The sequence below is a fragment of the Misgurnus anguillicaudatus genome, chromosome 11 (genome assembly GCF_027580225.2).
Source record: "Misgurnus anguillicaudatus chromosome 11, ASM2758022v2, whole genome shotgun sequence".
Lineage (NCBI taxonomy): Eukaryota > Metazoa > Chordata > Actinopteri > Cypriniformes > Cobitidae > Misgurnus > Misgurnus anguillicaudatus.
Genome location: NC_073347.2, coordinates 2,885,585 through 2,909,365, shown reverse-complemented (window position 1 = coordinate 2,909,365; position 23,781 = coordinate 2,885,585). Strand labels below are relative to the sequence as shown.

At 39.1% G+C, this 23,781-nt stretch overlaps 3 long non-coding RNA genes across 3 annotated transcripts in view; all 3 read left to right on the top strand.

Annotated features, from left to right (window-relative positions):
• The window catches only part of LOC129416432 (uncharacterized), a 31,425-nt gene that overhangs the window by 3,734 nt on the left and 3,910 nt on the right, over positions 1 to 23,781 (top strand). Inside the window, exons 2-4 of the long non-coding RNA XR_012371992.1 lie at positions 2,284 to 2,373; positions 2,449 to 2,562; positions 2,792 to 2,926. This is a non-coding gene — a long non-coding RNA (uncharacterized lncRNA). The remainder of the gene's footprint in view (positions 1 to 2,283; positions 2,374 to 2,448; positions 2,563 to 2,791; positions 2,927 to 23,781) is intronic.
• LOC141368848 (uncharacterized) lies at positions 4,653 to 5,924 on the top strand. The gene is made up of 3 exons (XR_012372273.1): positions 4,653 to 4,771; positions 5,559 to 5,618; positions 5,768 to 5,924. It is a non-coding gene; the product is annotated as an uncharacterized lncRNA (long non-coding RNA).
• On the top strand, positions 5,960 to 7,261 carry LOC141368847 (uncharacterized). The gene is made up of 3 exons (XR_012372272.1): positions 5,960 to 6,063; positions 6,150 to 6,206; positions 7,072 to 7,261. It is a non-coding gene; the product is annotated as an uncharacterized lncRNA (long non-coding RNA).

The following is a 23,781-nucleotide window of genomic DNA, read 5'->3' as shown; positions in this document are numbered from 1 at the left end:
TGAGGTACAGCTTTTAAATTGAGAAAATATGGGGTTCATTTTGGGAAAATATTTATTTTGATCATTTAATATTTGAGGACGTGTAGTTTTGTTTCTACAACTTTTATAGTGCAATGTGAACAGAGTCTGTCCTTAGGCCTGTCTCTCTCTTACTCCCTCTCTTTGTCTCTCTCTCTCTCTCTCTCTCTCTCTCTCTCTCACACACACACACACACCACGTCAAACAAACAAACTACAAAACATTGTGAAATTCCCATTTAATGATACAGAATTCATCATGGGAATCAGGTAGGCCGATACATTCAAGCCGTAACAATAATGTAATTATTTTCAATTTTCAATGCTTTTTTCAGTTGCTTACAAACATTGTTCAATTCTGATTTGCTTTAACACAAACCAATGGAAGTATTGTGGCAAGTGTGTGACCCGCTCTGGCGAAATGAGTCGGAAGTCGCAATGTTCCGTTTTAAGATATGAGCCGATAATGTGGAAAAACAATGAAATTATCAAAAAAAATATTTTTAGCTAATATCAAAGAACAGACATTAAAAAATAATCTCCCAAAGTTTCGTAGTCCAAATGATTGAGTAAAGGTGTTTAAATGACTATTAAAGTTGAAACAGTTTTACTAAATTCGCTGGAAATGAACATTGCTTTTCTCAAATCCTCCCGTCACCTCCAAGCATTTCCCGAGGATCCCGTGAAACGTCACTATCTCTCCAAATATGGTGTTACACGTTGTTTTAGAGCCAATAAGAAATCTTCATAAAGGCTGATCATTTGTCAATGGGAAACCCCGGGGCACCTGATTGGTCCAGCCAATGCAGCCATCCTCCTGTCATACTCGCAGCACTCTCCTCTCCTATTTAACTCCTTTTTGAATTGGTTACACTGTTATTGTCAACTAGCCTACACAACGATTGCTTGTCTCTCTGCCTCTCAATTTCTCTCACCCGCAAACGCGCACGCACGCGAACACACACATGCGCGCACACACACACACACACACACACACACACACACACACACACACACACACACACACACACACACACACACACACACACACACAAACACACATTGTTTTGTGGGGACATTCCATAGACGAAATGTTCTATTCCCTTCCCCTAACTTAAACCCCAACCATCACAGAAACCTTTCTGTTACTTCACATTTTCAATAAACATCATTCTGTTTGATTTATAAGCTATAGTTCCTGGTTTACTGTAATGGCATTTATATTAATGTCTTTGGTCAAATTAAGCTGTAAAATAAATCATTTATCCATTTAAAAATGCAATGGATTTTGAAAGATATCTACAAAAAACGGGCAAAAAACTGTAAAGGCGTTTTTCTCAGGTTTTCAGTTGGAAAAAGAGGACAGACAACCTTAATTCAAATGTCTATATAATTAAAACCATTCAAGGTATGACTTTGACTAGGATATCATTTGAAAGCTTCTCCATTGATACCAAAATCTCAATTTTGAAATTTGGGTCACTGTGACTCATTTTGCTGGATCAGGTCACATATTTTGATAAGTAATGGAGATTACACAATTGATGGTATCCAATGAATTACATAGAATTTGTTTTTCCTACTATGGAGGTCAACGGTTACCAGCAGTAATTTATCAAAATATCTTGTTTTGTATTCATCAAATTATGACAAATTTTCATGGGTTTAGTGTTTCTTTAAGGCATCATCAAGCTTTTAATGTAACTGCACAATGATAGTTATCTAATCATATTTATTACAGGTTTTTTTCCGATTGCTAAACGACAGTGAGCACAACTGGAGCTACATGTCAAAACTTTAAAAACTCTTTATAAAAACCTCATCTGTTGTTTTATCAAGAACAAACATTCTATTGATGCAGTTGTTGAATGGTGCAGATTTGGTTACACCCTCAACTTGTTTAATTCCCCTCATTTCAAAAAACAATCACTTTCACTTCTGTAAACAGTGTGATGAGTGCAAAACAGGACATTATTTGGAATAAATACAATTTAATTTGCTAAAAATTTGTCATAATAATGACTACAAAATGCACAAAGTTTGTTTTGAACCTAGAGTAAACAATTGGTAAATATGCAGAAAAATTTGTTTTGTATGAAACCAGTGAAAAATGATTTACAGTTTTGTCTGCATAAACTTCTGTTTCACTGTCTGTCACTGTGTGTGAAGAGTTTTGAAAATGTAACTTCAGTATTGACTCCAATGCATGTTAGCAAATAAAAAACAAACAAACTATAATTGCTTTATTTATTTGTCTCTCAACAGATGGAGAAAAAAACTTTTGCAGTAACTGAATTTGCAGATGACAATTCAGTAGAAATTGTCCCAAGTACTTGGTTGGAGGAAACCACTGAAGTATGCCGTCTTAAAAAAACTTTAAAGTAACATAACTTAGATTATTGAAATCTGATCTAATGCATTTTTTTACAGGGAACATTTTGTTTCTGGACCTTCACCAACACAAGACAGCTAGTAAAAAAAATGCCTTGCCTGACAAACAAAAGTGGAGGCGCTTCCCTGTAAAAAAGATTTGGCTACAAACAAGTAAATGTTACAGTACTAAATATGATTCTATACTGTAGTATGATTCTATATTGTAGCATTTCAGGTTTATTTAAATGGTTGTATTGCCCATGACTCATAAAGATTGTGTTGTATGTATCTGAGATTTTTATAAATTTTAGTCCTGGTGGTAATTTGAACATTTGATTACACTTCTAAATATTGTTACAATAACTTTATAAAACATAATATTTTACAACAAACTTTCCAGACTCATATGAAAAGGCATTCCATAAATGCCAAGAAGCAGCTGAAACATCAAATATCGAAACTGACACATCCCTTAAAAAGAGGCCACACAAAAAGCCCAAAAGATATGAGTCCGAAACTGACATTTCATCAGATGGTAAGTGTTCATAGTATTTGCAATAAAATATTTTTATAAATATTACTTCTTAGTTTTTACAATTACAATGTTTTAATTACTTTTGTACACTATACTTTTGTATAAGAATTACTGTAAGTAAAAACCTGACATATAGGGTCTCTGCCAATAAATGCAGCTCAGTACAGCATAATAAATCCAAAATCAAAACTCTGCTGTGTAAAAATCAATTTGAACAGATTATCCATGTTCTTGTTCTTTTACAATTAGACTATTGCAATTCACTTTTTTATGGAATAAATCAATTGTCTTTAATGTGCCTTCAGGCAGAATGCAGCTGTAAGAGAGTTGACAGGCAGAAAAATGTTTGATCATATCTCTACGATCCTCATTTCCCTTTATTAGTAACCAATTAAATCAATAATTATTTTTCAAATCTTTGTTTTCAAACCAAGCACCTTCTAATATATTCGAGCTAATCAGTGTTCACGGGCCAAAAAATCTTTAAAGTCTGGTGACCTTGGTCTCCTTATTGTTCCTAGCTGGGCTTTGCCACAGAGGAGATTGAGCTTTTGCTATCTCTGGTCCGACCCTATCAAATAAGCTCCCAATGGCTGTTAGAGCTACACCCTCCCTACCAGTTTTTAAAAACCTGCTTAAAAATCACTTATTTATTTCAGGATTATAGTAACTGGGAGAACAGGTTTTTTTGTCTCTTTATATATATAGTTGTATGTTACTCTATGTTACTCTATGTTACTCTAAAAAGAAATGGTGCTAAAAACTTTAAAAGCTTGTAAAATGTTTGAATGTTTGGAAGGGAAACTGGCTTATACACAGTGGTGGACAGTAACGAAGTAAATGTAATTCGTCAAACCACCAATCAGGGTACAGCACGCGCTTCGGTTTGAACTTGTTTTGGTTGCCGCGGTGGAAGGCGGCCCACGCAAGCGACGCGAGCGCCACAGCCAGCCCGCCGCCCGGAGAATGAAACCGCACTCAAAAACAAGGGAGGAGACAACCGACCCGCCACAACAACAATGGCCTTGTTTGCGCGAGTTTTTTAAGTCCTGGAATAAAAGAACGAGTCATTCGTGTCTTCTCTGCCTGCCTTGAAACTGTGCTATTTCTTTTAACAAGAATACTCCTTCAAATCTAAGGAAATGCGTAGAGGTAAGGCATTTTTATTCTGGTTATATTTTTAAATGAGCAATCTTAACAGTAGCTTGCAGAAAACTGTTTCATTGTGTAGTTAAAATATATACGACATTATCATGAATGAATTTTAAGCAAGTTAGCTATGCAGGCTGGAGCTATTTTTAGCCGTATAGTTAGCTGTTTCACTTAAGTTCATTGTGAAGTACTCAGTACTGTGTTATTGTGAAATGACAATTAATCGCTATCAACAGTGTTGTAAAATATAAATGACATTTTGACTAGCCATGCAGTGTATGATGCTTAAACAGACAGGTGGATTGGAGTGCTCCTTAAAACTGAGATTGATATTTTCAAAAGTTTTGCTTCCAAAATATATGAATACATTTATTTATGTATAACAACAATATACATATGACATGCTGAAGCACATGAAATGTTTCTTAAATTATATTCTGTAAGGCTTGTTGTTTTTGTCAAAGAAAGGGAGACTGATTTCTAGATATGTATTTAATGTTTTGAATCTTTTCTTTTGCAGAGCAAAAGCATGGTAGCCACATTAAAATCTATGTTTCTGTAACAGCATCAAGGAAAAGAAAACTGGAAAGTGAGGAAGTTTTTACTACACTTAAACTGTTAAATTATTCAACAAATAAATCTTGAAATGAGACTTCCTGCTCTCAAATGCATTTGGTGCTGAAGGAAATCAAGGTAAACTTTATTATCCACAAGTAGGAAATTCATATGGTAACCTTACATGCTCCAAACAGTAAAAAAATAAATATAAATGCAGAAGACATTAAAACATTTAAACATTGAGAACATTAAAAAAAGGAAATGTTTTGGCTTTAAGGTTTTAGGCTTATGATAATTTTAATAGACATCAGTGTCTGAATAATTAATGTCCTTCTATTAATAGAGTTTCGTGACAATATGATGCAGACATAATAAATCACAGTACTTTTGTACTTAAGTACATTTTGAGGCAGATACTTTTGTACTTTTACTCAGGTAAAAATTTTAAGGAAGTACTTCTACTTTTACTTGAGTAATATTTTACCCTGGGTATCTTTACTTTTACTCAAGTACACGATTTGTGTAATTCGTCCACCACTGCTTATACAGTACTGTTTTTGAAAGGGCCCCATTAGTGTTGTTTATTCTAAGCCTATTTGCGCTTACTTCACATTATAGACAATACCAGGATAAACTTTGAACGGGGGTATCGAACACATCATGCACTGTTTTTTCTTAGAGTGTTCTGTACTTTTTCCTGTCATTTAATTTATTACATAACTTTTTATGGGTTGTAACAATATGATTTCTTCATCTGTTTAAATTTTTTTGATAGTGTCTGGTTAAAATTGTGTGTCAATTGCTGCACTGGAACTGTTTATTAACTAAATATACCCGTTTTCTGACACATCTAACATTAACAACATATTTTATGATTCTATGAACTACAATTGGTCATGTATACAATTTTTTGTTTTCTTAGATGACAGCGGACATATTCCAGTTTCAGAAAAAAAATTGTCAAAACCTGTTCCACCCAAATGTAAGTGGTAACATGACTTGCATAATCATTAACATTATGTTTTTAATTTCTACTATTACATTTTTTTACCGGTTTTATGTTCTTTTCCAAAACTTTTAAAAGCAAAACATCCTACTGAATGTCTTTTCATACTTCTGTTGTACTTTCAGATCAGCCATTGCCCAAAACCGTCCCGCAAGACAAGGGTTAACAAAATATATTTATTTATGTGTATTTATGTCACATAGTTATTTATATGTGTATAAATAGTTAATATTTATGAACTATTTTTCTGTTTTGCTCACAGTACAACAAATGACAAGAACTCTTGATGATGTTAAAAAAAATGTTACAAAAAATTTACCATGTTTATTTGTAGATACTTGCATCTAAAATTAATTATTTCTTACAGCAGATGACTCATTACCAGAGACCTCACTGACAAATGTGTCACCTCTACATCAAGGTAAGTAATACAGTTTTATTGTGCTATATTAATTGATATGTAATCTTTATAAACATATATGTGAAACAATTAACTTTTTTCCACAGCAGTGTCAGATCTACTCGTAAACGAGCCAGAGAACACAACTGAGGAAGCCACAAAAAGTAAGCTACTGTAACAGTTCTTGGATGCAAACATGCATACACAGTGTTTCCCACAGGAACACTGCCAACACACATTTATGTTTCAAACACCTTGTAAAAGTGGATTTTGCATAAAAGGTGCCCTTAAAGTAAAAATAAAGATAACTATGTCTGTCTTTTTTGTAAATACAAATGATTTAATTAATGTAGGATTTGTAACATACTAAAAGCTATTATTTTACTACAGGCTAGTCAGTGTATTCATTAGGTTGCTTCAAAGGCGTAAGGTATTGTAAATACTACATAGCCAAAGCAACAATAATAAAGCAATCAGTTGACAAAGAATGTACTTTTAATACTTACTTTTAAAGGGGACATTTCACAAGACTTTAAGATGTCACATAATTCTTTGGTGTCCCCAGAATACATATGTGAAGTTTTAGCTCAAGATATTACATAGATAATTTATAGCATAATTAAAACTGCCCCTTTGTAAGTGTGAGCAAAAATATGCCGTTTTGCCACTAAATGGCAGAGTCGTGGTTGGATAGTGCAAGTTTAAGGGGCAGTATTATTTTAATAAGATCCCTTTTTGATGTCACAAGGGGAGACAAATTTCAATGAGTTATTTTTTACATGCTGGTAGAGAATGGTTTACCAAAACTAAGGTACCTGATCATTTTCACATTTTCTAGGTTGATAGAAGCACTTGGGACCTAACCCAGCACTTAGACATGTAGTCAGATTTTATGTCCCCTTTAAAAGAAGGTTCTTCTGCAATTTTACTTAAGAAAATATTTGTAATGGATCTTAGTAACTCCATTACTTGTAATGGAGAAATACTTGACCAGTAAGTAATAGAGTTGTTTACCTCTGTTTTCCATAGACTATCGCACAAAAGTGCTGCAGAAACTGCAGGAGCGAGAACTCCTTTCAATGCAGCCACGGATTTTGGCTGCTGTAGCTCCAAATGTTGACACAGATGAGGAGCTTCTTGATGGACCATGCCAGACATTAGAAGCATTTGTGCAATTCGACGCAACACTAGAGAGCAGGGAAAAAAAAGATGGTAATAAATATACATGCAGCAATATACATAAGCTAGGCATGTGCCAATCCTAAACTTTCAATATAGTTAATGGACATTTATATTATATTTCACAAATAATGATTTATATGCATAAAATAATGATATACTGACTGCTTAATAATATGTTCTAGACTTTAAAAACGGTTGTGTTAAAACAAACCCAATCAGTGTTATTTTTGGGACACATTTAGGGCTCTATCTTACACCCGGCACAATGCAGTGCAATGCGCGACGCAAGTGTCTTTCGCTAGTTTCCACCCTAATTTCACGTTTAGCGCCGCGTTGTTTAAATAGCAAATGCATTTGCGCCCCCTTTTGCACCCATAGGCGTTCTGGTCTGAAAACGAGGTGTGTTCAGGCGCATTGTTGGCGCGTTGCTATTTTGAGGCAACTAAAATAGACAACGCCATTGACCAACTAAAACCAGGTCTAAAGTCAATGGCGCAATGTGTTTTATGTTATTTAAAGAGCGCATTAGAAATATGCGCCTATAAACGGGAGGACAACGCGGGTTTGCTTATCACAAAGTACATGAATGCGCACCAGCACAAAAATGCTTTTAAATATGAAAGATTAAAGGATTGAATGTAAAAGATTATTATTGGGTCTCTTGGACATAAATGAGGACTAATTATGAGATGTAATAAGGTGCAAAGAGCTGCTTCACATGTAGCTTGGTAAGTAAATAAATGCTTTGAACAAATGCATCTGTTTTTAAATGATTTTTTTAATGCTACCTCAAGGATTTATTGTATATGATGACTCTGTACCTGCGGATATGGTGAGATGAGAAACATTTTTAAGTAATGCTTAAAAAAACTCTTTGCTAAAAAAAACGCTGTCTAAAGTGCTGAAACGTGCGGAGAGACGTTTGTAAATCTTTATCTCCTGTTTGTTACAAATAAAGTATTTTTAGAGTACAAACCTTATCTTAAATTCTTGTAAATTAATTTTTGATGATATTGGATAGCCATACATTTAAAGCAATTACAAGCCCGCTTTTTACTTCCATGACTAAAAGAAAACGGGTTTTAAAGGTTTTAATAAAAAAAAAAACAATTTCAATACAAGTGAAAAACAACACATTTATTTAACATTAATCTTAAACTGGGGGTCTTCTTCCTCCACTTAGTTTTTCAGTTTACAAAGTCTGTCATCTAAATAGGGATTAGACATAGTTTTGGAGAGAGAGAGAGAGAGCGCGCGAGCGAGAGAGAGAGAGAGAGAGCGCGCGCGAGAGATATAAAGATGGGGGCCGGGTGACAGCGTGAAGATGATGCACGCGTCATAAACTCATCATCCAGCGCGGCAAACTGGATCAACTGCAGCGCATATTGAGGTAACTGAGCAGCCAGGGAACTACACTGCGACCAAAATGGTCGCATATGCTTATGTGCATATGTGTTTATAGCATCCAAGTTGGCTTCATTTTGCGTGCAAGCACGTTGTGTCTCTCCCGTTGAGTGTCCGTTCACGTGCTCTCTGTTTCTCAATGAATTGGGTGCGACGCGAAGCAACCTCAGTGTCACATTGTATCCTTTCATGTTTCTGAACTTGAGCAGAGTTTTAACATTAGAGGTCTTTCTTCACTGAGGACGCGGGACCCGTATGGTTCCAGGTTTATATTTTAAATGATCAGCCGGGTCGGTCCTAGTTCATTAATTCGGGTCCCAAGTCTGATTAATATTGTGTGTAAAACCCGAGTCGATCGGAGAACGGCCGCTAGGGCAAAGCTCGAGTGCTGTTTCAGCGTGCCTCCGGTTTCTTTGGCGATAACAGCTGGCTCTTGTCACGACCACGCGCCGCTTCATTTTTTCTTTATCCCATTTTTTTATAATCTTACAATTAATAGACCATATCTTTACTAAAATCTAAACAGTTTGCACAGAGATTGTAGCAAAAAGCAGTGCTAATACTGAATGAGCAAAGCTCTAGCTGACTCAGGATATAAAAAACGCAAAGCTGTAATGTAAAGTCTGTCATCGGGACAGCAAGTAGACTTTTAAATCTGAAATAATGAGTGGATTAAGCTTTTTTAATCGGCAAAAGAGAAATAGAAAGCAGAAGCAGTAAAAGTGCCTAACTAGAAATTATTAACATTATAACATCAGTCATAACATCAGTCACATTTATAATCTATAGACCTGCACTGTCTATTAATATACTGTACATAGTATTGTTTATAATTGAGTTTGATAAAAGGGGTCATCAAATTGCTTCATATATCAGTGCAAAAACATAAAGTGTTTTCGTGGTGCTTTAACAAACAGTGTCAGCTTTGTTTATGGCAAAGAAAGTTTGGGGTGGTTAGATTAATGAACTACAATGTGAAATTAATATTAATGTTTAATAAATCAAAGTATTGTGTTGTGTCACACATTATTAGTTCTTTGTCACATGTATAGTAGACCATTTTTTGTCGGTGGATATAATGATTGCCCTTTTCACGAGCTACCACCACAAGTAAGTTTCAGATCTGTGGGAAACACTGTATATATATATATATATATATGGCTCGTTGGTGGGGAGTATGGTAGGCTTGGTTTTTAAATGGCACTGTATTAATGCCTTGGGCATCGCGTTAATGTCCCGATGTATTTTTTTTATTCTGAATCTGGGCACCAATTAATAAAACTGTATAGGCTAAGACCCAAGGTGTATGAATTTGATCCTTATATAGCACTGTATGAACAGTGTGTCTGTCCGCATAGGCCTTCTGAATGAATAAAAACTATTGAATAACGTTTTTTATTAATAACCATTATTAAACATTAGCTTTTCACCATTAAAAGCATTATAATATTTCTTTTTGTTTTGTGTTTTTAAGCATTATTTCAATAGGATTTCATGCTTGAATTCCACACGCCTGAAAAACAACCATTAATGTTTATAATAGCTTAGAACTTGATTTTTTACTGTTTTCACGTTAACTGTTAAATGCATCGTATTTGTAGCACTGTGCCATTATGTAAGAAAATACAAAGTATTACAACATCTTGCTGAGCTCATTATTATCTGTGCCCCACTAGCGTTTGCGCAAACGTAGCAAAATTAGCTAAATTATTTTAAAACTTTAATCTTCATCTAAGAATCAGATATTCGTTTTAAAATTCAAATAACAGTGCTCTGTTATTAAAAAACAAAACATTTTTGACAAACAGTTCAAAAGAAGCCAAATAAATGTAATGAAAACGTAATAAGAAACATTTTTAATTCAAACATTTTAATTGTTATGTACTATTTTTATGTTAATCCCAATTCGTGTCTTTAGTCCTAAAACAGTAATTGTTTTTCACGGAACGCAAGTTATTTTCAACATTGGTTGCATTTACAGGGGGGGTTGGGAATCGAGAATCTGTGTTTTTCTCCGACCACGGCCGAATGACCTGTATTTTTGAGTCGTGTGGTCATTTAATAGCCGTCCGAATCCACATCTCTGACTTTTTTAGTGCAAAAGTTATTATGCACATAATTTTAGATAGCTGCAACTCATTGCATCAGTCTTTCTTTGTATGCATTTTAAATATTGCGTGCATTTTAAACATCTTAACTGAAATGATAAGAAGTATATAGAAACAAAGTTTCATCATCGACCACTACAGTGCCAGCTGATATAAATAAAGAAAATCACGAAAACGTTTAAATGTCTATCGAGTTTATAATTCGAAACACCAATAACTCGAACCACCTATTATATATGAAGAGTTTCATTGCAAAACGAGATAAATCCATTTTTTAACATTTTTCTCAAAACATGTTTATTATTATGTTATCATGTCATTATTTTGTTTTATGGTGCTACTTAGCTGTATTTTTTAAGCTATGAAGGTTTTAATCAAAACAAACCAACTGCAGTTCAATTTAAAGTAATTGAAATGCACAACCAAAAAACGAGATTTCTGAACAATTAAAAAAAACGGTGGTTATCTCGTTTTGCAACGAAACTCTTCATATATATATTAGCAATATACAACCAAAAACATCCAAAAAGGGCTATAGCCTATTTGTTACATGCTTTTAAAATGTGTATCCACATAACATGCCATCATAACATTATTTCTTTTTTATTTAACTTACAACTGCTGAATATGAAAGTGACGGATGTAAAAGTGTGACGGCAGGAACGTAAAAGTGTGGCAGGTAGCGAGGCAGGCACGTAAAAGTGTGGAAGATAGCGAGGCAGGCACGTAAAAGTGTGGCAGGTAGCGAGGCAGGCAAGTAAAAGTGTGGCAGGTAGCGAGGCAGGCACGTAAAAGTGTGAAAGGTAGCAAGGCAGGCACGTAAAATGGTGAGAGTTAGCAAGGCAGGCACATAAAAGTGTGACGGGTACACCGGCAGGCACGTAAAAGTGTGGCAGGTAGCGAGGCAGGCACGGAAAATGGTGACGGGTAGCAAGGCAGGCACATAAAAGTGTGACGGGTACACCATCAGGCACGTAAAAGTGTGACAGGTAGCGAGACTGGTGTGATGGGTCGACTGGCAGGCGCAAAAGAGAGTGACGGGTAGCGAGGCAGGTGTGACGGGTAGCGAGGCAGGTATGGCGGGTCGACTGGCAGGCGCATAAGAGTGTGACAGGTAGTGAGGCAGGTGTGACGGGTAGCGAGGCAGCTGCCTCTGCCATGCAAAGATTTTACCCCTTCTGGTATTTTATTGAAGTGTTATCTCTATCATTTTGCAAACAGCCAGTGGTCGATCACTTGAGTTGTTGCCTGAGTTTTATCAATGGGATATCTAACGACAGTGATTTAAAAGCAGTTCTGCTTACCGCACTTCCACACGCTTCTCCCTCGTGTCTAATTTTAACAGATGCACACTGACACTGCCTGCATGCTCCCAAAGAGCATGTAATTGGGCTATCTAAATGTCAAATAAAAAAGAACCAATGGACTGCTGATTAGGTGTCTCTTGGGTTAGGTCATTGGCCAATTAAAAAAATCATATTATAACGACCAGCCCCCAAATGTGTCAGCCCACCGGGCATTTGCCCCGGCCAGATTACCAGTCCCATAGGTCCAGCCCTGATCATGAGTAGATAGCTTACCTGATCTGATGCAAAAGTATTCTTAACTTAATTTTCAAACATTTAAAAGTTTAACTTAAAAAAACTGTGCCTACAAAGTGAGGGCACAGAAAATTTCAAGTGAACAAAGTTAATTTATGCATTTATGGTTTTTAAAGTGCTATGTCCTCCGCGATTTCAAAAAACATGGTTCTGAACCACCATACTCAATCCCACAGCGACATCTAGCGGTACATTAAAATAAAAACTCGTTTCAATCTGTATAAAAACTGTACTATTGCAGCATTAAACTTTTACCAACTTGTAGCAGTCGAAGTAACAAAAAAAACTTTTGAATAGATTTATTCTAAAAATACTAAGGTAAAAGAGAATCATTTGCTGATTAAATCAGTTTTTGTAGAGAAAATAGCCTACTTTTAAAGAAACCATGTGTAAAAGATAGCATACTTTTAAAAATTATGGTGTGAAACTTTTTTACTTTTATACACGTTATCATAATGGGTTAATTACTCTGCTTGTTTGAATCTATATATATATATATATATATATATAGCCTATATAGTTTAAAATAAAATGTCGTAAAGAATCTTTAATTTTAAATGATCAAAATTACTACTAATATCCTGGCGCTGAACTTTTTCTTGTTTGTATGTCTCTTGTTTTTCAGTATACCAATGAAATATTCTTCTGATAACCAAACTGCAGCATACTAAATATATTTAAGAAGTTTTACGAAGAAAACGCATTTCAAATCTGTAGATGCATTTTTATCAGACCATTTGACGCGGTCGTGCAACTTAATGATAATACTTTTGTCATTGAATTGTTCATCTAAATGTTTAATCTAATGTTACTCTAACTTGCGTTGCCTTTATTGTTTGTTACTTTTGCAGATGGGAGAGATTGCCGTGGAGTTCCGAAGTTCATTGTTTAAATGTTTTGGTTTTTAATATATTAAAATATTTTTATGATAGAATGTTCTACATGTTTTTATGTGTTATGCCAATGTTATGTTTTATATAATCAAATTATCTACCCTTTATATCATTATCTAACTCTATAAGTTCCATAAATGTTCCTGTGATTAATGATGATTTTGATGATGATGTCTACAAATAAAGAATGGATCAACATGGATTGTGTTTTCATTTAAATAGATTATATACGAATAAACTTAGTTTATATAGTGAAATAGTTTTTTTTTTTTTTGATTATTTAATTGTGAATTTTTTATTATTAATGGTGCCTAAATATAGGGAATAACTAGAGGTTTGGAGAACGTCCTGAGGACCTTCCGGGAACGTTCTGGCAAGGTTCTCCGTAACGTTCCGAAAAGGTTAGGGGAACGTTCTGAGAACCTAAAAATAACGTTCTATTTCCATAAAGAAAACTTTCCTGGGGAACCAACAGGGAACGTTTCAAAAATAACTGGGAACGTTCTGGGACTCCCACGTCGAGAAAACTTAATAGAAGTCTAGAAACAAAGTATTAAAGTATTTCTAGCCATGTCACTCATCTCATTACAATATGTTAACTAGATAACTGGATACAACGGATTGTTTAGTTTAATAAAATAATGTATTTTGATTATACAGATTAATTACGACCTAACTATACAGTAGGTATTTTATAACTAACTGCTGACCAGCTTAGGGAATCTCTATGGCTAATTTATAAGATATATTGTTGAATCAGTATGTTGTTTTTCTTGTTAACCGAGTCTTTTTGGGTAGTCTATCTTATGCCTAGAATTAGTCAAGGAGGTTGATTCTTATAACTTCCTTCAAAGTTTGATCAATTGTGCATAATGACATGTGCAACAAATGCATATAGGGTGTCAGACTCATAGATTTGCATAATTTAAAGTTCAGGTTTTAAAGTTTGGGTCAACATGTGGCACAGCTTTAAAACTGAAACTTATAAAATCCTATCAGAGGTCCAAAATGTCATTGAAACACACCAGCGGCTTTGCTGTCATCAGGATGAAACATTTTACCCCTCGAACCCTCCCTCCCAACAGAGCATCCCCACAAAACAAATCCCAATTTAACCCCTGTACATATACTCTATATATTCTCATTATTTTTTAACACATCTGTAGTTATGCGCTGGCACAGAGTTAGACTCTTTTGACTCCACACAGAAACAGCAATGCGTGCGGCATGACATAAGGAACATCCTGGTTCTGTTTTTTTCGCTCTTATTTATTCTTTTTTTATGTATTATAGAAGTATCAGATCGGGACTCGGTATCGGCAGATACTCAAAATCAAATGACTCGGACTCGAGGGCAAAATAACCTGGACATCCCTACCTAAAACATATCATAGTGATGTCGTCACACTTGTGCCGTTTTTGTCGGGTGGCACTGGATGCCCGTGATGGCCATCGTGAATGCCCCTCTTGCTTGGGCATGGCTCACTTATTAGAGGACATTGAGAACCCCTGTACAGCTGCGCTAGGGCTGTCTACGGAGGTGTGTGCCCTGAGAGCCCAAAGAGCAAAGAATTCTGTTCAGGCTTCAGTGGTACAGCCTTCACTGGGTGACACAGGACGTGTTTCAAAAAATCACTCCAAGAAACGTAAACGTGAGCACCCCCCTGAACACAGAAAGGGGCAAGGCTCAGATTCACAACCGGACCCTCAGTCCCAGATCTTAGCTGCCATACGTGGTTTGTCTGATCGTTTGGGAAAGATTGAGGCTCAACATTCTGTGGCGAGGCCCACTTCAGAGGCGGGACCCTCAAGGGTTTCCTCCCCTGACAGGTTGACCTCCTATCAACAGGGAGATGAGGATCACCCTGACGCCCTCTCTCTTTATGCCCCAGCCTCCCGTTTTGGAAGTGGTGGGCAGGCTAAAGAGGCCGTTGAGTCTGACCATTTTTAGATGGACTTTCCGCTTTGTACCACCCAGGTGACAATGAGTCCTCCTCACCCATGGATATTATCTCCAAGGTTTTGAGTGCGGCAAAGATTGTGGGTCTTCATGTTCTGACTGTGCCCCCTGCTTCGGTGGAGGGAGTGTGGGCAGGTATTTCCCAGTCCCAGCAATCGGTTTCGGTCCCTGTGGCTGGGGATTATTTGCAGATGCTAAGAAAGGCATGGAGCGCCCCTAGTGGGGCCCCTCAGTTCAATGTGGGCTGCCGAAGACTGGCTAAAATACCATATGCTCCCGACACTGGTATGGGGGATATGCCTCAGGTTGAACGGGAAATGGCAGCTTTGACGTCTCTGGGCCTGGAGCGTGTGACGGCTACTCCACACTGTCCGGTTAAAGAGTGCGATAAGACTGACAGTCTGGTGTGTCGCACCTACAATGCCGCCACAAGGGCGGCTCGCTCTGGTAACGCGCTTGCCATTTTGTTGGCGGCCCTTAGGAAGACTGCCAATCCTAATGACAAGGATACTATGAGTCTCATAGACTCCGCCCTTGTTACCCAGTCTCGGCTAACAAGAGATATTGGGTCTACAATGGCGTCAGCCATGATGTCACGACGGCAGGTTCGGCTAGCGCAAACGTCTCTACCAGAAAATGTCCCGAAGAACTTTTGCAAATGCCAGTTGTCCCAGGGCAGGTTTTTCATCCTGACTCCCAGGGGTTGTTGGACAAGGCTAAGCAGTCTCGGCGAACTAGAGATTGCGTCCAACGCACTGTCGGCAGGACTGCTGTTGCCAGGTATATGCCCAGAGGCTCCCGGCCACCGCACCAACCCGCTTGGGGGTATTGCAAGCAGCAGACTGTGGCGTTCTCACCTCGCGATGGTGGTTATGGACAACCACCCCAACGCAGGCAAGGTTTTCGGCCCTACCCTCCGGCCAGAGGTACTCCTCAGAGAAAGCGCCCCCCCAGAGGCTCAGGGCCTCATGGGGGTCACCCCTAGGGGTATGGGGGTAGCTGCCGGAACTCGTCCCCAGCTGTGCCTAAGGCGGTTAAACACCTTCATGAAGGTTTTGCCTTTCAAGATGCTGACCACAAATCAGGTATTGGAATCTCTAGAGAGAGGAGAGTGGTTCACCTCCATCGATCTAAGAGATGCATACTTTCACGTGCCCATCTTCCCAGCCCACTGGCCTTTTCTTCGTTTTGCCTTCCAGGGACAAGTATACCAGTTCAAGGTCCTGCCATTTGGCCTGTCCCTCTCCCCGAGAGTGTTTACCAGGGTGGTAGGAGCTGCCTTGTCTCCACTCCTACTGTCAGGGATGAAAATCCTTCCCTATCTGGACGATTGGCTGGTTTGCGCCCCATCTCCCAGCCAAGTCTCAGAGGACACGAGGTCACTTGTCTCACACATCCAGTCCCTGGGCTTCACAGTGAATGTGAAGAAAAGCAACCTCGAGCCAAGGCAGCAGGCAGTCTTTTTGGGTCTCTGCCTGAATTCTGTCACAATGTCAGCGTCTCTCAATATGCAGAGGGTGAAATCGATTCTGACCCTCTCGGACCAATTTCAGCTGGGCAGGCGGGTGAAACTGGTTCAGTTTCAGCGGCTGCTGGGCATGATTTCGGCTGCTGTGGCTGTCGTTCCCTTAGGCCTTCTCAGGGCTCGGCCGCTGCAGAGATGGCTGAATGCCCTCAAACTCCACCCGAAGGTGGACAGGCACGTAAAGATTCGTGTGTCACGCACATGCCTCCAAGCTCTGTGTCCGTGGCGGGACCAAGCACTTTTGGTCCAAGGAGTCCCTCTGGGGCTCATTCCTTCACGCCGAACGGTGGTGACAACAGATGCCTCCCTGACCGGGTGGGGAGGAGTCTGGGAAGGCAGGATGGTGCGAGGTGTGTGGGAACCACCTTGGACGGAAGCACACATCAATGTTTTGGAGTTGAGGGTGGTTCACCTTTCTCTGAAGGCTCTCCTCCCTTTTATTCAGGACAAACATGTCCTAGTGAGAACAGACAGTTCCTGCACTGTGTATCACATAAATCACCAGGGAGGCACCAGGTCTCTACAGTGCCTCCAGGTCGCACAGGAACTCCTGTTTTGGGCCATTCAACACCTGGCTTGGCTCAGGGCGATTTACATTCCAGGAGTTCTGAACCAGGCAGCGGACCTTCTGTCCAGGTCTGGCCCTCCCCCAGGAGAGTGGAGACTCCATCCAGAGGTAGTGGCCCTCCTGTGGACTCGGTTTGGCAGGGCACGGACCGATCTGTTTGCATAAACAGCGACTACCCACTGCAAGATGTGGTTCTCCATGCTGGGTCAAGGAGGTCCCCTGGGCCTGGATGCTTGAGAGTGGCCGGAAGGATTATTGTATGCTTTTCTTCCATTCCCTCTGCTTCCCAAGGTTCTCGACAGGGTTGCCATCGGCCATTAGAAGGTGCTACTGATAGCTCCTCGATGGCCAAGAAGGCATTGGTTCCCTGCACTCCTTCGCTTGGTGTATGGGGAGCCTTGGGCCCTGCCAGTCAGAGCGGACCTGCTTTCTCAGGCGGAGGGGCAAATATGGCACCCAAAGCCAGCCATCTTGCAGCTCTGGGCTTGGCCCCTTCTCAGCCCCTCTCTCAGGGGCTAGATAAAGGGGTTTTGCACACCATAGATAATGCCAGGGCTCCCTCCACCCGTTCTAACTATGCCCAGAAGTGGAGGGTGTTCTCAAGATGGTGTCGCAGTAGGCAGGAGGATCCAGCAACTTGCTCTGTCCAACATGTTCTTCGCTTTCTTCAGTCACTTCTGGACTCAGGGAGGGCGTCTAGCACCATTAAGGTGTATTCTTCTGCAATATCCTTTTCCATAAAACTGTAGAAGGTGTTACTTTAGGGAGACATCCCTTGGTGTCCCAGTTCATTAAAGGCGTGTGTAGACTACGCCCATACAGGTCCCCTAGATCTCCTTCATGGGAGCTTCCCTTGGTGCTGAAGGCCTTGACTCAAGCTCCTTATGAACCCCTAGAACAGGCTACACTTAGATTTCTGTCTCACAAAACAGCCTTTCTCTTGGCTATATGTTCTGCTAAGAGGGTTAGCGAACTGCATGCTCTATCCGTTAGTGAGGACTGTTTAAAGCAACACTATGTAGTATCCATGTAAAATTGACTTACAGCTCCCCCATGTGGTTCAAAAGCGCAACAGTGCCTGGTATCAGACACTCTTCTGCAGGCAGGGGGAGGGGAGGGGCTGTGTTTCCTACCCTCCACCGCCACTTTCAGAGTGTGCTTTTAGCAGCTAGGAGGCTGCTCAGGTTGCAGCAACAGTACAATTTGTCTAGTTAAAAGTTGTTCCATCACTGAAATAATTTTAGAGACATTATTTAAAGGTAAAAAAACTACATAGTGTTGCTTTAAGATGGAAGGCCGAAAACACTGGTGTGTCTCTCTGGCCAAACCCCTCTTTTCTGCCTAAGGTGGTCAACCCTCAGACTCTTAACCAGGTGATTGAGATAAGCTCTTTTCAGCTTGACCCGGCTCTTCCACCTGAGGATGCAAGCTTGCTTACTTTATGTCCAGTGAGGGCGCTGCGGGCTTATCTTGCCCGCACTCAGGCTCTGAGACGCTCTCATACCTAACTTTTTGTTTGTTTTGGTGACACGAAGTTGGGGCTCCCTGTGTCTAAACAGACCTTGTCCCACTGGATTGTGGACACCGTCTCTGCAGCCTATTCTGGACAAGATCTCCCAGTTCCAGCTAATCTGGTGGCCCACTCGACCAGGGGCGTGGCCGCTTCCTGGGCTGCTCTTAAAGGAGTTCCTCTTTCAGAAATTTGTGCTGCAGCAACATGGACTGTTCCCTGTACTTTCTCAAGGTTCTACAGAGTGAATGTGGCAACCCCTACACCATTGGGTTCAGCCGTTCTCCTCTCGGCCTCGGGGCGCGTTTGTGACGGGGCAGAGCCCCCTGTTCCTCGCGACCCTGATGGTACTTGTCATCCAAGGTAAGACCGTGGTGATGGTCTGAGTGAGGTCAAAATAGATCATAGGTTATGACTATAACTATGGATCTATGAGACCGAACGATGACCGTCACCATCTCTTGTCGCTCGGAACGGGCTGAGGCGTTCCAGGCAAGAGGAAGAGGCGTGGCCACCGGGGGGGGGGGGGGTTTATAGACGGCGGCCAGGCCTCCCGAGGTCACATGACTTTGTTGATATAATGTCTCGAGGATAGGTTGACGGATTGCATCATTCAAGGTAAGACCGTGGTGACGGTCATCGTTCGGTCTCGTAGATCCATAGTTATAGTCATAACTTACGTTCATTCTCCTCCTTCTTTTGTGGACGCGCTCAGTTCGTTTCCATGGTTTCTCGCGCTGGTTTCGCTGCAAACTGCACGTAGCCAATTGGCGTATGAAACATCATCACGTAGCATTACGGCACAGGGGGAAATGTGAAATGGGAAATGTAGGAAGTACTGCCAGAGGGATAAATGACAGAGAACAGAGCTTTATGTATCATGCATGCAATGCCTCATGCATCACCGGCCAAACAGGCTAGTAAGTTTTTATTAACACCCGCCAAAATGAAATTTAACCTGCATTTGGCGGGTTGGCGGGTGTTAATTTAGAACCCTGGTACAGTGTGATGCATTTTAAAGTGGCTAAAGGCAGCGTAAAACATGTTAACAAGCTACATATAGCAGATGACCATACAAATCTTCCTATATTGGTGGATTTAATTTGTCAAAAAACATTGTTTATATAACTACATAACAATACTACATTCACATTTTGATTTGATATATAAATACTGTAAAAAAATGCGTTTCTTGACTATAAATTAAGAAAAATCACAGCTCTTTGACTCTAACTCAATGTATTTCAATGGCTCACTATGGGCTTCTAGGAACTAACTGAAGTCTCCGTGAATCACGTGACGGCCGAGCTTCCGGACTTCCGGTGGCACAACTGAACTCTGTTTGTTTATCTATGGCTCTGGCTAAAACATGCACATAAAGATGTTTTGTTGGGTAAAACAAGAAGACAATAAACGCGATTTGGATTATATATGGTGCATCTGTGTGTTTGATTTTGCAATCCGAAGCCACGGCAGCTTAGCCTGGTCCAACCAGACTCTTGTACATTCATTTCATTTGTACAGAGAGTCTGGCCACGCTCCATTGCAAAGCTTTACTTCCCTTAAGGAGGGTCCTCTGTTGAAGTTTAAAACTATTGGATCTGCCCAGAGTCACTCAAGATCTGCCATTGGCGATCGCTAACATTTGGTCGTGACGTATATCATGCACCGAAACCGGCTGGAAACAACAAGTCAGAATAATCAGACAAACAAAACTTAGCAAACCTGGTTCTTGCTCCGGCTTTAACTTCTGTTTATTCAGCAGTTTTGCAACAACGGACCGAATAGCTTTTCTCACGTCTTTCTCCGCTGCCATTACTGAACTACAACTCAAACTGACGCACGACCTCAACAGCTGTGTCCCAATTCAGGGGCTGCGACCTTCTAAGCATGCAACCTTAAATATGAGCACTCGGTCTTTCAAGGTGGCAGCCTCAGAAATCCGCGAAGAGAACTGAAATGAGACGGTCTAACCTTCGGACGACCCATAATTGGCGTAATTGGCTGTCAGCAGGACATAGCGGAAACGTTTCTGACTTATTAAAATAAATATGAAATCAGAAAAATATTAATTTAGTTTAGAAAATATGACACGTTGATGTAGATTAAACTATTCAACAATATATTAAATTAAATTAATCAACCTTAGAAATATATGCATCATAAAAATAGTAATATTAACACAAAACAAAAAGTTTGTCACTGTTTTAGTATTTAATACTAAAACAGTGACAAACTTTTTTTGATAAATACACACTTTTATTTAATGAAGGTTTTAATTGTTTATTTTAGAATATCCAGCCGCCGTTGCAGGCGCGCAATGAATCTTGGGATATCCTCGGCTGTTAAGGATCCATTCGTTCTATCCTTAACAGCGCGGAGAAATGAGGACACATTTTGAGGCTTCATTCTAAGCATCCTTCGAATTGGGACGGCCTTACCAGCCTGAAGTCGCGCTGCTGTGATGCAATCGGTCTTAAAATACGTCCTTAGAAGGTCGCAGCCCCTGAATTGGGACACAGCTACGTCATCGTTCTTAGCCACCCCCCTCTGTTCGCTGATTGGTCCTGCAGATTTTTGCAGGAGAAAACGAAACTCTACAGAGCGGTCCCAGACCTAAGCCGTTTCTCAATATGCGTTCTTGTCTGTACTTGCGTTCTTGTGGACTTGTGAAACGTCATCAGTCGCGGCCCAAGTACTGTTCCAATTCAAAGTTCGCATCAAGCTCAAGTTCACATAAAATCCCCGGATGTGTTCTTGATCCGCCCATTTTATTGAGGATGCATCAGAGGAGACTTGTGTGGACTTATGACAGCGAAGTTCGTCATAATGCATTTCGCGTCAGGAGTTCGTTCTTCCGAGTCTGAACTTGCAAGTTCGAACTACGAAGGACACAAGTCCGAGTTTGGCGTACTTGGTATTGAGAAACGGCTCTAGTACTGAAGCGAAATGAAAATTAAGCGAAGCACGTAGGAGGGCGGAGCCAGGCTAACCGCAGCTCACATATGGTTATTTAAAACACTCAGCTTCTGTCAGTTTGTAGCAAAACAAAATTGTTTTAATCCCACCAGTTCTCCTGTTTTGATGGTGTGCTAAGTTAATACCTGCTAAGCTAACGTGCACCTGCTAACATTTAGATATGTAAAATAGGGTTTAGGAATGATTTCAAGTGGTAAAGCTCATTGAAATGTAAGAAAGGAGAAAAGAAAAGAAAGGAATTTGACACAAAGTCAAAGAGGTGAAGATATTTTGGGGTGGTTTCCCGGACAGGGGTTAGCTTAAAACAGGACTAGAACATAGATTAATTAGGATTCAGGAAATATAACTGAAACATGCCTTTCTAAAAACATTACATCTCTGCATTTTGAGGCAAAACAAATGGGACTGATCTATTTTAAGATATGTCAGTGCAAGTTGTTTTCAGTTTGGACAGCTCTTAAAAAGGTTTTAGTCTAGGACTAGTCTAATCCCTGTCCGGGAAACCGCCACTTAATCAAAGAAAAGAGGGATAAAACACTGTTAATAGACCGTTGTCAGAAATTATAATAATAACAAAGAATGATAATTAGCCAAATCCAGTCTGAAGACTTCATTTTTGTGATAACTGTTTCAAAAACCAGTTACCAACTACACTAGTCAACAATTAAAGTGGATCAAAACCTTTTCTAAAAGTTGTCTTAAAACCAATACCAATACCCGTTCTTGTCTTAGGACAACTTTGATAAACGTTTTTGATCCACTTCAAATGTTGACTAGTATAGTTTACCACTAGGGGTAGGTGATCACAAATGAGCAGTGTCTAATATGGTTTAGGTGAACTTGGATTGGTTTTATTAAGTTCATAAAACATCCTTCTGACTGATAACACCATTTTGCCTAGTTTTTATTTATAGACAGATTTAATGACAAACATGTGCATAATTAAAAGAGGGTAAAAGTCTTAATAATGATCTGTTTGCCCTAAAAAAACTGAATACCCTTTGACTTAATGGCTTTAAGTTAAGTTAAATCATTTATTTTTCCTAAAAACATGTATTTTAAAAAATCTTGCAATTATTGTGTAAAAAGTGCTAAATGTTTGAAGTGAGATCTTGTTGCTTTTATGTTTTCGCCAGCAGGTCTTTCGAGCTCTTCAATCATTTCAAGTTTATTCTAGATTCATTTAAGGCCAATTGCAATTATATTATCATAAATATATATTACATGTATTTCGTAAAGTAATGTACTTTTAATCAGCTCTTAACTTTACAACAAAAATAGTAGCCAACAATGATAACAGAAATAGCTGCAGAGTAGCCGTTTACATAAGATTACCACAGATTTAAATAAAATAAGTTAATCAAAATGTCTTGATGATTGAGAGAAGTCATGCAAATTAAACTAAAACACAGAGTAAAGAAGGGTATATTTTAAGGTTTAGGTCAAGTGTACTTATTTATTTGGGTTAAAACAGCATCAGATTTAACATTGTGTCTGATTGGATTTACTACGTTAACTCCCAGTATTTTATACCAAGGTCAAGGGTTTGATATTGCATATGAAAAACATGTACATAAGTAACCCAAGTTAATCAGTTTGATCAAATAAAAAAGTAAAAAAGCAGATTAAAACATCTGCTAAAGAAAAGTCTTCCATATTCAATTCAATTTTATTTATATACTGTAGCACTTTTCACAATTGTCAAATTATTTCAAAGCAGTTTTACATTAATAAACCTGACTCCCTAAACTCCTAGGAGAAAAAAACCCTCGAGAGAGCCAGACATAGCTGATTCTATAGAGAACTTACTATATATTAGATACTTTATTATACAACTTTAAAATATAAAAACATTAAGAATTAATTTTTTTTATGTGTTCAGGGATGAGACAGGATCTGCATCAGACGTTCAGCCAGCGGTCTGTGTTCATGAAGTCTGAAATACAACCTGAAGATGAGAAAGAAAAGAAATGTCAACATTTAATTTTTAGTCATCATATTTATATCTA